Raw genomic sequence first — 12,825 nt, 5'->3', positions numbered from 1 at the left:
TGTGCCGATCACCACGAGTCCACCTGCCTATACAGCCTCTGGCCACACTGAATAGTGTTACATTCGCCCTTTCCATATGAAGACATTTTCCACGTAAAATTTCTTACAACAATCATATAACACATTAGTACCATCTGTATATGTACAATTCAACAACAGCCGTTGTCCATTACCGTTACAAGAAATTAATACGCATACACAAAATGTAATCACAAAAATACTAAAACATCTTTGCACACCCAGATCCTGGGTCCAAGAACAGCGACGTGTCCGATCGTTTGCCATGCGTTGTGTATTTTTTTTCAAAGTCAACTTAAAAAGTTCTGTAATACGGTCTTCAGACCGACTGCAGAGATGACACCTCGTTGAGATGTCACCGCTTCTCTGTTTTACTTCCGTCGTGCTTCCGTCAACTAATGAGAGTTAGTTGACCTCACGATGTCCATGGGTAGCCGTATCCAGCGTCGGGTAGATGCTCCGTATGGCGGAGGTTGGTTCCACCTCTGCTGGATCGTGGTCCCTTCGTCTTAAGAGTGGCGCAGAGGGTATTGTTCCTCTGTAGGCGTGAATTGCGCTTCCAGTGTCAACTGGCGCCATCTCAAAGTTGGTTGCAGCAAAGACATTCCTAATACTCTTTCCTCGTTTAGCTAGCCAGGGTCTAATATATCTTACATATAGAAACATCCCTACCAGTATCCCTACTATAATTAAGGCTACTCCTAAGACATACTTCCAACCCGAGGTTTCATCATCTGGTATCATTGTCTGTAAATCATTCAGCTGATCAATCAGATGATTCATAGGAATATTCTTAATACCCTTGAGTTTATCTGGTAGCCTTGTCAAGTTCAAATTTATGGCAGTTTACATGAATGGTTTCCATAGTAACATGTTTGAGACATTAGGTGTATGGACCGACTGTACGAGATTATCTTCCAACTCATATTGACTTTCATTATGGTAATAAGGGAGTAAGGTCAAATGGTCATTAGATGCCGAACATGAGGCATTCGAATTAATTATCCCCAGCGGTGGCAAAACCGCCACAGTGTAAGAAAACAGGTTATTGTTATTACACACTACTACTAAGTCCAACCTCTTAGTTGTTGTCCTGCCAACGTCCTGCGGTCAGATATTCTGCCATAGGCAATATAGCATTAGGCCTGACTTCTGTGTGACATGTCTGTCAGACTTTCGTCTCATCTTTCATAAATAGGGAGATGACACATAGATGGCTGAGATTGATGGGGTAGATTGGGCTTTGGATATGGCAATAGCCCGTAAGCGGTTGTGTACATGTCTGTGCTTCTGAGGGTTTCAGCAACGCATACTTTGTGCGTTGTGCATTGACTGCAATCACCTCTGTTTCCAACCGATACTCTGCCACCATATTATTGATGCCGTTTGGTTTCGTGCTTATGCCATTCATTATTAGTGGTACCGGCAAATTATGAGCCTGGTAAATTCCGAACTGACCATTATCATCCAAAAGCGGAATGGATGTGATTACTAATATCTTATCATCGAACAGTACGGTGGTACACAGCAAGGTCTTATAGAAACCCCATAAATTTCCTACTAGATCGTTCGCTAACCGGAATATAGAAGGTAGGTGAGCTTTGATGTCATTCAGTAGAGCCAGTAACTGACTTGGCGTTATGGTGCTTGGTGACAAGTGCCCCAAAGCCAACATATTAATTTGTTCCAAATAGGCCAAAAATGTTTGCACCATACTTCGAATATTTTCGATCGCCAATTCTATTTGTAAATAGGTCTTCGTGGCCCATTCTAACCTAGCTATTTGATTGCTCAATGTCCCTGAGACATTAGCGATCTCCTGTTCGATTATACCTAGATCGTTAACAACTTCATTAATGGCGTTGCGATTTTCTGAAACTTGCATCCTTGTTGTATTAAGGATGGAGAGCCCTTCATGTATTACATGTGCCATTCCTGCCTGACTTTCCGCAAGCCTACGGACATTTGTCTTAATAGTACTTAGGTCAGCTTCAGACACAGTGCCAAACAGAAAACTCAAAGCACTTCCAGCAAAAGGCAATAGTGAACGCTTGGGTCGAGTACGTAACCTGCCATATTCGGAGAAATTGTCTACTAGGTCATTCAAGGCTGCATTCAGCCTTATGATTTCCTCATCTAACTTAGGCACTCGTGAAGAGCAACCTCCTCGTGGTGAGTGCTGGGTAGCGCTAATAGCTCTTCCCCCGTGTGGAACCGGGGCAGAATATTTCCACAGCACCCCATTGCTGGTCGTAAGAGGCGACCAAAGTGGGCAGCCCGTTTGCCGTGGGTTGCGTCCCTGTGTCGGCGGAGGACGGGAGTCTGGTAGTTGAGGGCACTGGTTCCTGGAACTGTGTTCCTTTGCCCAACACACTACTTCGACCCTTACTTCGCCTAGACGGGTGGTAAGATGGGCCCGGTCTTATCAATCGGTTGGTCATGCCAGGCCCTGTGCGTAATATTGTATATACACACATGTGTTGTATTTTGATGTATATTTTGGCCTTGGCCATGCATAATTTGTGTGAATTAACTATTTTGGATTATATAAATTGCCTAGAGTCTTACGCCAGAAGGCGGTGGCTCATGGGCCAATCTGGTGATGTCTCCAACCTCTGTCATTGGCGGAACCAGTCTGGCATAGAGTTGGTAGATAAATATAGCTATTCGCGTCATATTTGCTGGAGTATAGAACCCCTGTATCCCTGGTGTTTGCATCTTGGATATCCGTTGCAATGTGACACCGTCCTTGTTGACGCTCCATGGCGGGTGGGGAGCGGGAGTTCTGAACTACTTTCTGTCATCATGTCTCTCCCACAACTTGGTTCCAATAGAAATGAAAAAAAGAGAAGACTAGAAATTGACAATTCAACGGACAGTGTGTCTCAAAACATAGATTCGTGGTCTATTTCTGGTTATTGAGGCCCAGGATCAACTGCCCCTTAAACTCAACCCTTTTGCGATTTCAAAAGCCGTTTCTGGGATTTGTGGCGAGGTTAAGAATGTCACGCGTCTCCGTGGTGGTTCCCTCTTGGTGGAATGTTTGCGGAGGCAGCAATCTCTTAATCTTTTGTCTATTCATGTATTTGCAAATGTTAAGGTTGTTGTGTCCGCACACAGGACATTGAACTCTTGCAGAGGTATAGTTCGCGATAGAGCTCGTTGCCTGGCGGATATGTCAGAAGATGAAATCACTGCAGAGTTGGAGGATCAGGCTGTCACGGCTGTTAAACGCTTTACCGTGAGGAAAGAGAGTGGCATTCAAAATACAAATACATATATACTGACTTTTGCACGCTCATCTATTCCCCAATCTATTAAAGCAGGTTATAACATCATCGGAGTGGAGGTGTATGTCCCCAATCCACTCCGATGTTTCACTTGTCAACACTTTGGACATGGTTCAAAATCATATCGTAACTCAGTGGCTTGTTCTCGCTGTGGTGGCGATCATGATGGAACCAGTTGTACAAATGCCGCCAAATGTGCTAACTGTGGCAATGACCATGTCGCCTCATCCAAGTCCTGTCCTGTGTGGCAGACAGAATCTAAAATAATCAAAATTAAATGTGAACAAAACATTTCCTACAATGATGCAAAACAGCTTGTACAAAAACAGTCAACATCTCCCTCAACTTTGCATTATTCTGCAGCTGTTTCCCGTACTGTCGCTACTTCCTCTATTCATTGTCAGACTGATTTGTCTTGGATTATATCTGATCAACCAGTTCCAACCAAATCAGTTACTCCTCCAAAGTCAGTTGAACATCTGCCTAGTTACTCAATCACTTACTCTACAGCAGAAACTCAGACCAGTAATCAGAATGTGGGTCAATCTGACCCAGCTGTTCCAGCACCAGCCGTTGACATTGTACACTCTTCAAAAAAGGAAAGAAAAAACTGAACAGACAAGCTGCCAGGGTACCCTCTCCACCAGAGGTACCAGTTCACAACTCCTTTGAACTTCTGGACATGGAGGTAACTCCGTCTTTGGAGTTCCTCTCCCTCACGTTCACGTGGGAGATCACCAATTGAGCCACCATGACTCAATCATCATATTTAATTCAATGGAACTGTAGAGGACTTAGGAATAATTATAATGATTTACAACTCTTAATCCAGGATTTTAAACCATCTGCATTATGTTTACAAGAAACATATTAAAAAGACACTGACAAATTTGATATTAGAGGTTATACCTCATACAATTTCTTTTCACCTCCAGGTGCTAAAGCCACTGGAGGTTCTTCAGTTTTAATGAAACACGACGTCATCCATATCCCCGTTCATCTTACTACTCCCCTTCAAGCTGTTGCAGGCACTCGTGAAGAGCAACCTCCTCGTGGTGAGTGCTGGGTAATGCTAATAGCTCTTCCCCCGTGTGGAACCGGGGTAGAATATTTCCACAGCCTCCCATTGCTGGTCGTATGAGGCGACTAAAATGGGCAACCTGTTTGCCGTGGGTTGCGTCCCTGTGTCGGCGGAGGACGGGAGTCTGGTAGTTGAGGGCACTGGTTCCTGGAACTGTGTTCCTTTGTCCAACACACTACTTCGACCCTTACTTCGCCTAGACGGGTGGTAAGATGGGCCCGGTCTTATCAATCGGCTGGTCATGCCAGGCCCTGTGCGTAATATTGTATCTGCATACTTGTGTTGTATTTTAATGTATATTTTGGTCTTGGTCATGTTAAACTTGTATGTACTCACACTTTGTGATGGAATTCATTGCCTAGAGTCTTATGCCGGAAGGCGGTGGCTCATGGGCCAATCTGGCATTATTGACCTCCGGGTTCTATCTGTCATCAGATAACTGTCTAGGGCGGAACCAGCCTTACTTTTATTCTGTTTGACAATTTTAGCTACCTGTGTCTTTTCTGCTGGAGTATAGCACCCTTGTAACCCTGGTGTTTGTAGTCGGCTTCCACTGCAGCACCGTCCTTGTAGACACTCCATGGTGGGTGGGGAGCAGGGTTGTTGAATATCATTTCTTCCATTATGGATACCCCACAGTTTTCTGGTTCTCGATCAAAAAATAAAAGAAGGCATATTGATACAGATACTGCAATACTTTCTGCTGAGGAATCTGTACAAAACATCGATTCTTGGCCACGATTTCTGGTTGTTGAAGGGGTTGATGGTGAGCCTCTCAAACTCAACCCCTTTGTAGTTTCCAAATCTATTGAAGGTATTTGTGGTACAGTGAAAAATGTTACTCGTCTCAGGTCCGGTTCCCTGCTTGTGGAATGCGCGAGGAGACAGCAATCACTGAATCTACTCAAAGCCCAACATTTTGCAAATACAGAGATTGTTGTCTCTGTGCACAAAACCCTCAATTCCTGTAGAGGCATTGTACGTGACCGTGCAAAGTGCCTCTCAGACATGTCTGAAGAAGAGATTGTTGCAGAATTGAAATCTCAAGGTGTATCTTCTGTGAAACGGTTCACCAGGAAAGATGGTGATACTATCATTAAAACAACTACGTACCTTTTCACATTTACCCTCACGAAGCTTCCTTCCTCCATAAAAGCCGGTTATTTCAACATCGGAGTGGATGTATATATATACCAAATCCACTCCGTTGTTTTAAATGTCAACAGTTTGGACATGGAGCCAAATCCTGTCGCCATCCCCAAGTTTGCTCCCGCTGCAGTAAGACCCATGATAGCGCAGACTGCTCAGATACTATCAAATGTGCAAACTGTAGTGGTGACCATATGTCAACCTCCAAATCATGTCCCTCTTTTGTGACACAGACAAAAATACTAAAACTGAAATACACAAATGATATTTCATTTACAGATGCGAAGAAGTTAATTACAAGTGAATCAACCTCTTCCACTTCTTCACGTACGTATTCTGCTGCAATCTCCTCTTCTCCGCTCAAGGCTGATAATAGCTGTCAAACAGCTATTAGCTGGTTATCCACAGATCAGAAAATTCTGTATGAAATAGATGCTGACATCTGCCCTTCATCAGCTGCACAAACTGAACCGCTGCCAGAAGCTGTGCCTTTGCCAGAACCTGTTATCCAACCAGACTGTGTACCTGAAATGAAACTTACTAGACAACTTACAAACAAAGAAAAAAAACAAAGAAGGAAAGAAGCAAAGGCCCTTAAACATGTTGAGGAGCCTTTGTCATTAAATGTTCCTCTGGAGGTTCATAACACCTTTGAATCTCTAGATATGGAGGTCACTCCATCGCTCCCAATACAGCGTAGAGGACCTTCCCCCCGCTCACGATCTCCAATTGAGCCTCCATGAGTTGCTCTTTTAATTTAATACAATGGAATTGTAGAGGATTTCGGAACAATTTTAATGATCTTCAGCTATTAATTCAAGATTTCAAGCCATCCGCCTTTTGTCTACAGGAAACCTTCCTCAAAACTACTGATAATTTTGATTTAAGACAGTACGATTCTTACCATAGCTTTTCTCCACCAGGGGATAAGGTAACTGGAGGATCTTCTGTTATGGTGAGGCAGGGCATAATTCACAGTCCTGTTGCTCTCCATACCCCTCTTCAGGCTGTTGCAGTACGTATAACATTGAATATTGTTTTTACTTTGTGTTCTTTATACATTCCACCATCTTATTCTCTGCGACAGTCCGATCTTCAGGCACTTTATGACCAACTCCCTAAGCCCTGTGTTATCATGGGAGATTTGAATGGCCATAACCCACTTTGGGGTAGTAATGACAGCAATTCAAAAGGTAAATTATTGGAGGATTTTTTCATTAATAACGACTTATGTATTTTCAATGATGGTTCTGAAACGTATCTCCATCCTGCAACTGGAACCTATTCTTGTCTGGACTTGTCAGTTGTCGATTCTGATTTACTAAGTGAATTTGAATGGTCAGTCCACGATGACCTTTGTGGAAGTGACCATTTTCCTACTGTCTTAAAATCTGTGTCACCTTCTGATGTACCTCCGTCATCGAGATGGAATTTTACTAAGGCCAACTGGGCTTCATATGAAATACTTTGTACTACCACACTAAAACCTGAAATGTTTCTCAATGTTCCTGACCCTATCCAACTTTTCTCTGACGAACTGAATAAAATAGCTGAAGAATGTATCCCGAAGTCCTCCGCAAATCCTCACATTCGAAAACCATGGTTTACCAACGACTGCAAACAAGCAAGGAAGGCAAGGAAAAAGGCTGAAAAGTACTTCCGACGCCATCCTATGGTCCATAATCTAAATCAATTCAAAATTGTCAATGCTAAAACCAGGCGTACTTTTAAACAAAACAAACGCCAATCTTGGCAAACTTATGTGTCCAAAATAAATTCACGCACGCCGATGTCCAAGGTGTGGAACATGATTCAGAAAATTAAAGGTAAGGGTAATAAATCAAGCATACATCATCTTAAAAATGGCGATCAGTTATTAACTGATAAATCAGATATTGCAAATAAACTGGGTGAAACTCTAGCTGAGCATTCCTCCTCGTCTAACTATGTACCTAAATTTCAAAAATATAAAAAGCAGCAGGAAAAGAAACCTATTAATTTTAATTCAGATAACGGGGAAGATTATAATGAAGTCTTTTCTATTCATGAGCTCCTTACTGCCCTTGGGCAAGCTCATGATACTGCTTCAGGGGCTGATAACATACATTATCAACTCCTGAAACATTTACCAGAATCATGTTTGGAAACCTTACTTTTCATATTTGATGATATATGGACATCCGGAAAATTTCCTTCTTCGTGGCGTGATGCCATTGTTGTTCCTCTACCGAAACCTGGACGGGATCATACCGATCCATCAAATTATAGACCAATTTCCTTGACTAGTTGCGTTTGCAAAACCATGGAACGCATGGTCAATAATAGATTAACATGGTACTTAGAATCCAATAATTTAATTACAAATATTCAATGTGGATTCCGTAAAAATCGTAGTACCATTGATCATTTAGTTAGATTGGAGTCATTCGTTAAGAATGCCATTGTTAACAAACAGCATGCAGTGTCTATCTTTTTCGATCTGGAAAAAGCATATGACACTACATGGAAGCATGGCATTTTAAAAGATTTACATGACTTTGGATTGCGAGGCCGTTTGCCTCAATTTATATCCAAGTTTTTAACTGACAGACAGTTTCAGGTCCGCGTGGGTTCTACCCTGTCTGATCATTATAGTCAGGATCAGGGTGTCCCACAAGGCAGTATTTTGTCTGTCACACTGTTTAGTATAAAAATCAATAGCCTGTCTAAGGTTTTAAACGATTCCATTGATGGATCTTTATTCGTGGATGATTTTAATATTTCCTGTCGTGGTAAAAATATGAATACTATTGAAAGGCAACTACAATTATGCCTAAACAAAATCCAAAAGTGGTCATTAGAAAATGGATTTAGATTTTCAAAATCTAAAACTAATTGTATACATTTTTGTAGACAGTACAAGCCTCACAAGGACCCAGATCTAGTTTTAGATGGCACTCCTATTAAAGTTGTAAAGGAGGCCAAGTTCTTAGGCATTATTTTTGACCATCATTTAACCTTTTTGCCTCATATCAAGTATTTAAAGACTAAATGCCTGAAGGCACTTGACCTGTTGAAAGTTGTCTCCAACGCAAAGTGGGGAGGGGATCAGAAAACTCTCCTTCAACTATACAGAGCTCTCATACGCTCCAAACTGGATTATGGCTCCATCATTTATGGTGGAGCTTGCAAAAGTAACTTAAAACTGCTTGATTCTATCCACCATCAAGGACTCAGGCTTTGCCTGGGTGCCTTCCGCACATCTCCTATATCTAGTCTTTATGTTGAAGCTGATGAGCCATCCCTTAAAGACCGCCGCCTAAAATTATCTTTACAGTACATCACGAAACTATATTCAAATCAATCAAATCCTGCATATGACTGCGTTTTTCATCCTCATCATGTAGACCTCTATCATAAGAAACCGTCGCTTGTTCCACCCCTCGGAGTAAGAATACAACCTGACATTTCTGCTGCAAATATTGATCTCACAATCATATCTCCGACTCAAATACTCTCGTCTCCTCCGTGGCAACTAGTAAAGCCACAGGTAGATCTTTCATTAACGGCACTAAAGAAATCAGACACCAATCAACTCATGTATCAGCAAGAATATAATCAATTAAGAAGTGCATACAATACTTACAAGTCTATATTTACAGATGGATCCAAGGATGGTGACGCAGTTGCTTGCGCCACCGTCCTTGGATCCAGAACCATATCATCCAGATTACCAAATGAAAGTTCCATTTTTACAGCAGAATCGCAGGCAATATTAACAGCTCTCAAATATATAAATACTCAGTCCAAACATAATAACTTCATCATATTTTCTGATTCCCTTTCTTGTCTTCAAGCCATTAAGAATATTTCATATGAACATCCACTTTTACACGAAATTATAGAATTATTTAATGATCTTGCTACTGGCCAATATGACATCGTCTTTTGTTGGTTACCAAGCCATGTTGGTATCATTGGTAACACAATGGCTGATGCTGCTGCAAAGGCAGCACTCAACAAATCTGTGACACCACTTCTTATTCCATACACTGATTATAAACCCGTGATTAGATCTTACATCCGTGATCTAATGCAAAAGAAGTGGGACACCCAAGTAGGTATCAATAAATTACATGAAATTAAACCAACTATCGGTTACACCTACTTGGGCTGTCAGTCCAGATTTGAAGAGGTCATAATGCGACGATGTCGTATTGGCCACAGCAGATATACACATGAGCATACATTAAAAGGTGAGGATCCTCCGTTTTGTGTCCCTTGTGATGAAAGAATCACGGTCAAGCATGTCCTGCTTGACTGCATTGATTTTTCCATCACAAGGGATAAATATTATAGTGTCAAAACAGTCAAGGACCTTTTTAGTCAAGTTAATTCTCATTTAGTATTGCACTTTTTAAAGGAAATTGATTTAATCCATAAATTTTGATGTACGTAATATGTTTTTATATATTGGTAGTGCTAATATATAACTTAGATTGTTAGTGGCTGTACCCTCGAAGGGGGTTGAAGTAGCGTAAAATTATTGCCCCCCTAAGAGGGTATGTCAGTCCCACATCATTCAATGTATTGTTATGCATACCAGAATTTTAGAACGTAGTATTTTTGTCATTTTAATCTAAGGCTTAACTGGTAAACTATCGCCAGTGACTGAAGGGATGATATAAATCCAGCCAGGGCCCGTGCAGGAAGCAAAGGCACTGTAAGTCCCCATGGTCCCTGGTATGGTGATCTCCCTTTAGTTACTGACGATCTCTAGCCCATTTTTATATTGTGTTGTTAATTCTTTCTGCTTTTATATGTTCCTCAACTAGTTTTAATACACTCTGTGATATTCTAGTTATTGTACTGTCCTTTGCTGACAGTTTTTTTATAAAGTATATATACTTATATGTTATTAATGTATTAATTCTCGTCACGATATGGCTGAAATATTGCCGATGTGACGTTAAATATTAACTCACTCACTCACTCACTCAAGCTGTTGCAGTCCGTGTAACTTTGCACATAGTTTTTACTTTGTGCTCGTTATATATTACACCATCTACTTCTCTCCGACAGTCTGAACTTCAAGCTCTCTATGATCAACTCCCCAAGCCCTGTATTATAATGGGTGATCTCAATGGACACAATCCACTTTGGGGTAGTGTTCAGACAAATAATAAGGGGAAGCTTTTGGAAGACTTCATTTCAAACAATGACTTATGTATTTTTAATGATGGTTCAAACACATATCTACATCCCGGTACAGGTACTTACTCTGCACTGGATTTATCAGTTACAGGTTCTGCTTTATTAAACGAATTTGAATGGTCTGTCCATGAAGACCTATGTGGCAGTGATCATTTTCCAACCATTTTAAAACCTGTCTTACCTTCAGATGTTCCTCCTTCAACAAGATGGAACTTCAATAAGGCCAACTGGCCTTTGTTTGAAATGCTTGCATCCACTAAATTAAAACCTGATCTGTTTCTTGAAGCTACTGATCCTGTGCAATTATTTTCTGATGAATTAAACAAATCAGCAGATGAATGTATTCCTAAGTCCTCTACAAATCCACATATCCGTAAACCATGGTTCAATAATGACTGCAAACATGCTAGGAATGCACGGAAAAAGGCTGAACACTATTTCCGTCGCAATCCAATGGTCCATAATTTGAATAAATATAAAATCTTAAATGCTAAAGCCAGGCGTACGTTCAAACAAAATAAACGGCAATCTTGGCAACATTATGTTTCCAAAATAAACTCACAAACGCCCATGTCCAAGGTATGGAACATGATACAGAAAATTAAAGGTAAGGGTTCTAAAAGTAGTGTCCACCATCTTAAGTCTGGGGATGACCTTATAACAAATAAATCGGATATTGCAAATAAACTCGGTGAAACGTTAGCAAAACATTCTTCTTCCTCAAATTATGTCCCTCAATTCCAAAAATTTCAAAAACAGCAGGAAAAGAAAACTATAAATTTTAAATCCGATAATGGGGAAGATTATAATGAAATATTTTCGATCCATGAACTTCATACTGCTCTTGGACAAACTCATGATACTGCTACAGGAGCTGATAATGTACACTATCAACTCCTGAAGCACTTACCAGAACCGTGTTTAGAAACCCTTTTGTTGATTTTTGATGATATATGGACATCAGGTACGTTTCCTTCTTCCTGGCGTGATGCCATAGTTATACCCATACCGAAACCTGGACGGGATCACAGTGATCCCTCAAATTATAGACCAATTTCATTGACCAGTTGCGTTTGCAAAACCATGGAACGCATGGTTAACAATAGATTAACATGGTACTTGGAATCAAATAATTTAATTACAAATATTCAGTGTGGCTTTCGAAAGAATCGCAGTACCGTTGACCATTTAGTACGGTTAGAATCATTTGTTAAAAATGCAATAATAAATAAACAACATGCAGTGTCTATCTTTTTCGACTTAGAAAAAGCATATGACACTGCATGGAAACATGGTATTTTAAAAGATTTACACGATTTTGGATTACGTGGCCGTTTGCCGCAATTCATATCTGAGTTTTTAACCGACAGGCATTTTCAAGTCCGCGTGGGTTCTACCCTGTCTGATCATTATCATCAGGATCAGGGTGTCCCACAAGGCAGTATTTTGTCTGTCACTTTATTTAGTATTAAAATTAATAGCCTTTCAAAGGTTTTAAGCAATTCAATTGATGGATCACTGTTTGTTGATGATTTTAATATTTCATGCTGTGGTAAAAATATGAATACTGTCGAAAGGCAACTGCAATTGTGTCTAAATAAAATTCATAAATGGGCATTAGAAAATGGTTTTAAATTTTCAAAATCTAAAACAAACTGCATCCACTTTTGCAGAAAATACAAACCTCATAAAGACCCAGAACTAGTTTTAGCTGGCAATCCTATTAAAGTTGTAAAGGAGGCCAAGTTTTTGGGCATCATTTTCGATCACCATTTGACCTTCTTACCGCATATAAAGTATTTGAAAAATAAATGTCTGAAAGCACTTGACTTGCTGAAAGTTGTTTCAAATTCCAAGTGGGGAGGGGATCAGAAAACCCTCCTCCAACTTTACAGAGCACTTATCCGATCTAAACTGGATTATGGCTCCATCATTTATGGTGGAGCCTGTAAAAGTAATTTAAAATTATTGGATACAATTCATCATCAAGGTCTGAGGCTTTGCCTTGGTGCCTTCAGGACTTCATCCATTAATAGTCTGTATGTCGAGGCTGATGAGCCATCCCTAAAACACCGTCGCATAAAATTGTCTTTA

General features: G+C 40.6%; 1 pseudogene; it reads right to left on the bottom strand.

The window, feature by feature from the left end:
- Nucleotides 1-423: 423 nt before the first annotated feature.
- Nucleotides 424-5,012, bottom strand: LOC139453625 (uncharacterized; annotated as a pseudogene).
- Between the last annotated feature and the right edge of the window lie 7,813 nt (nt 5,013-12,825).

Source organism: Haliotis cracherodii, unplaced genomic scaffold (assembly GCF_022045235.1).
Source record: "Haliotis cracherodii isolate W230 unplaced genomic scaffold, xgHalCrac1.p SCAF_10, whole genome shotgun sequence".
Lineage (NCBI taxonomy): Eukaryota > Metazoa > Mollusca > Gastropoda > Lepetellida > Haliotidae > Haliotis > Haliotis cracherodii.
This window is presented reverse-complemented; position numbering and strand designations above follow the sequence as displayed.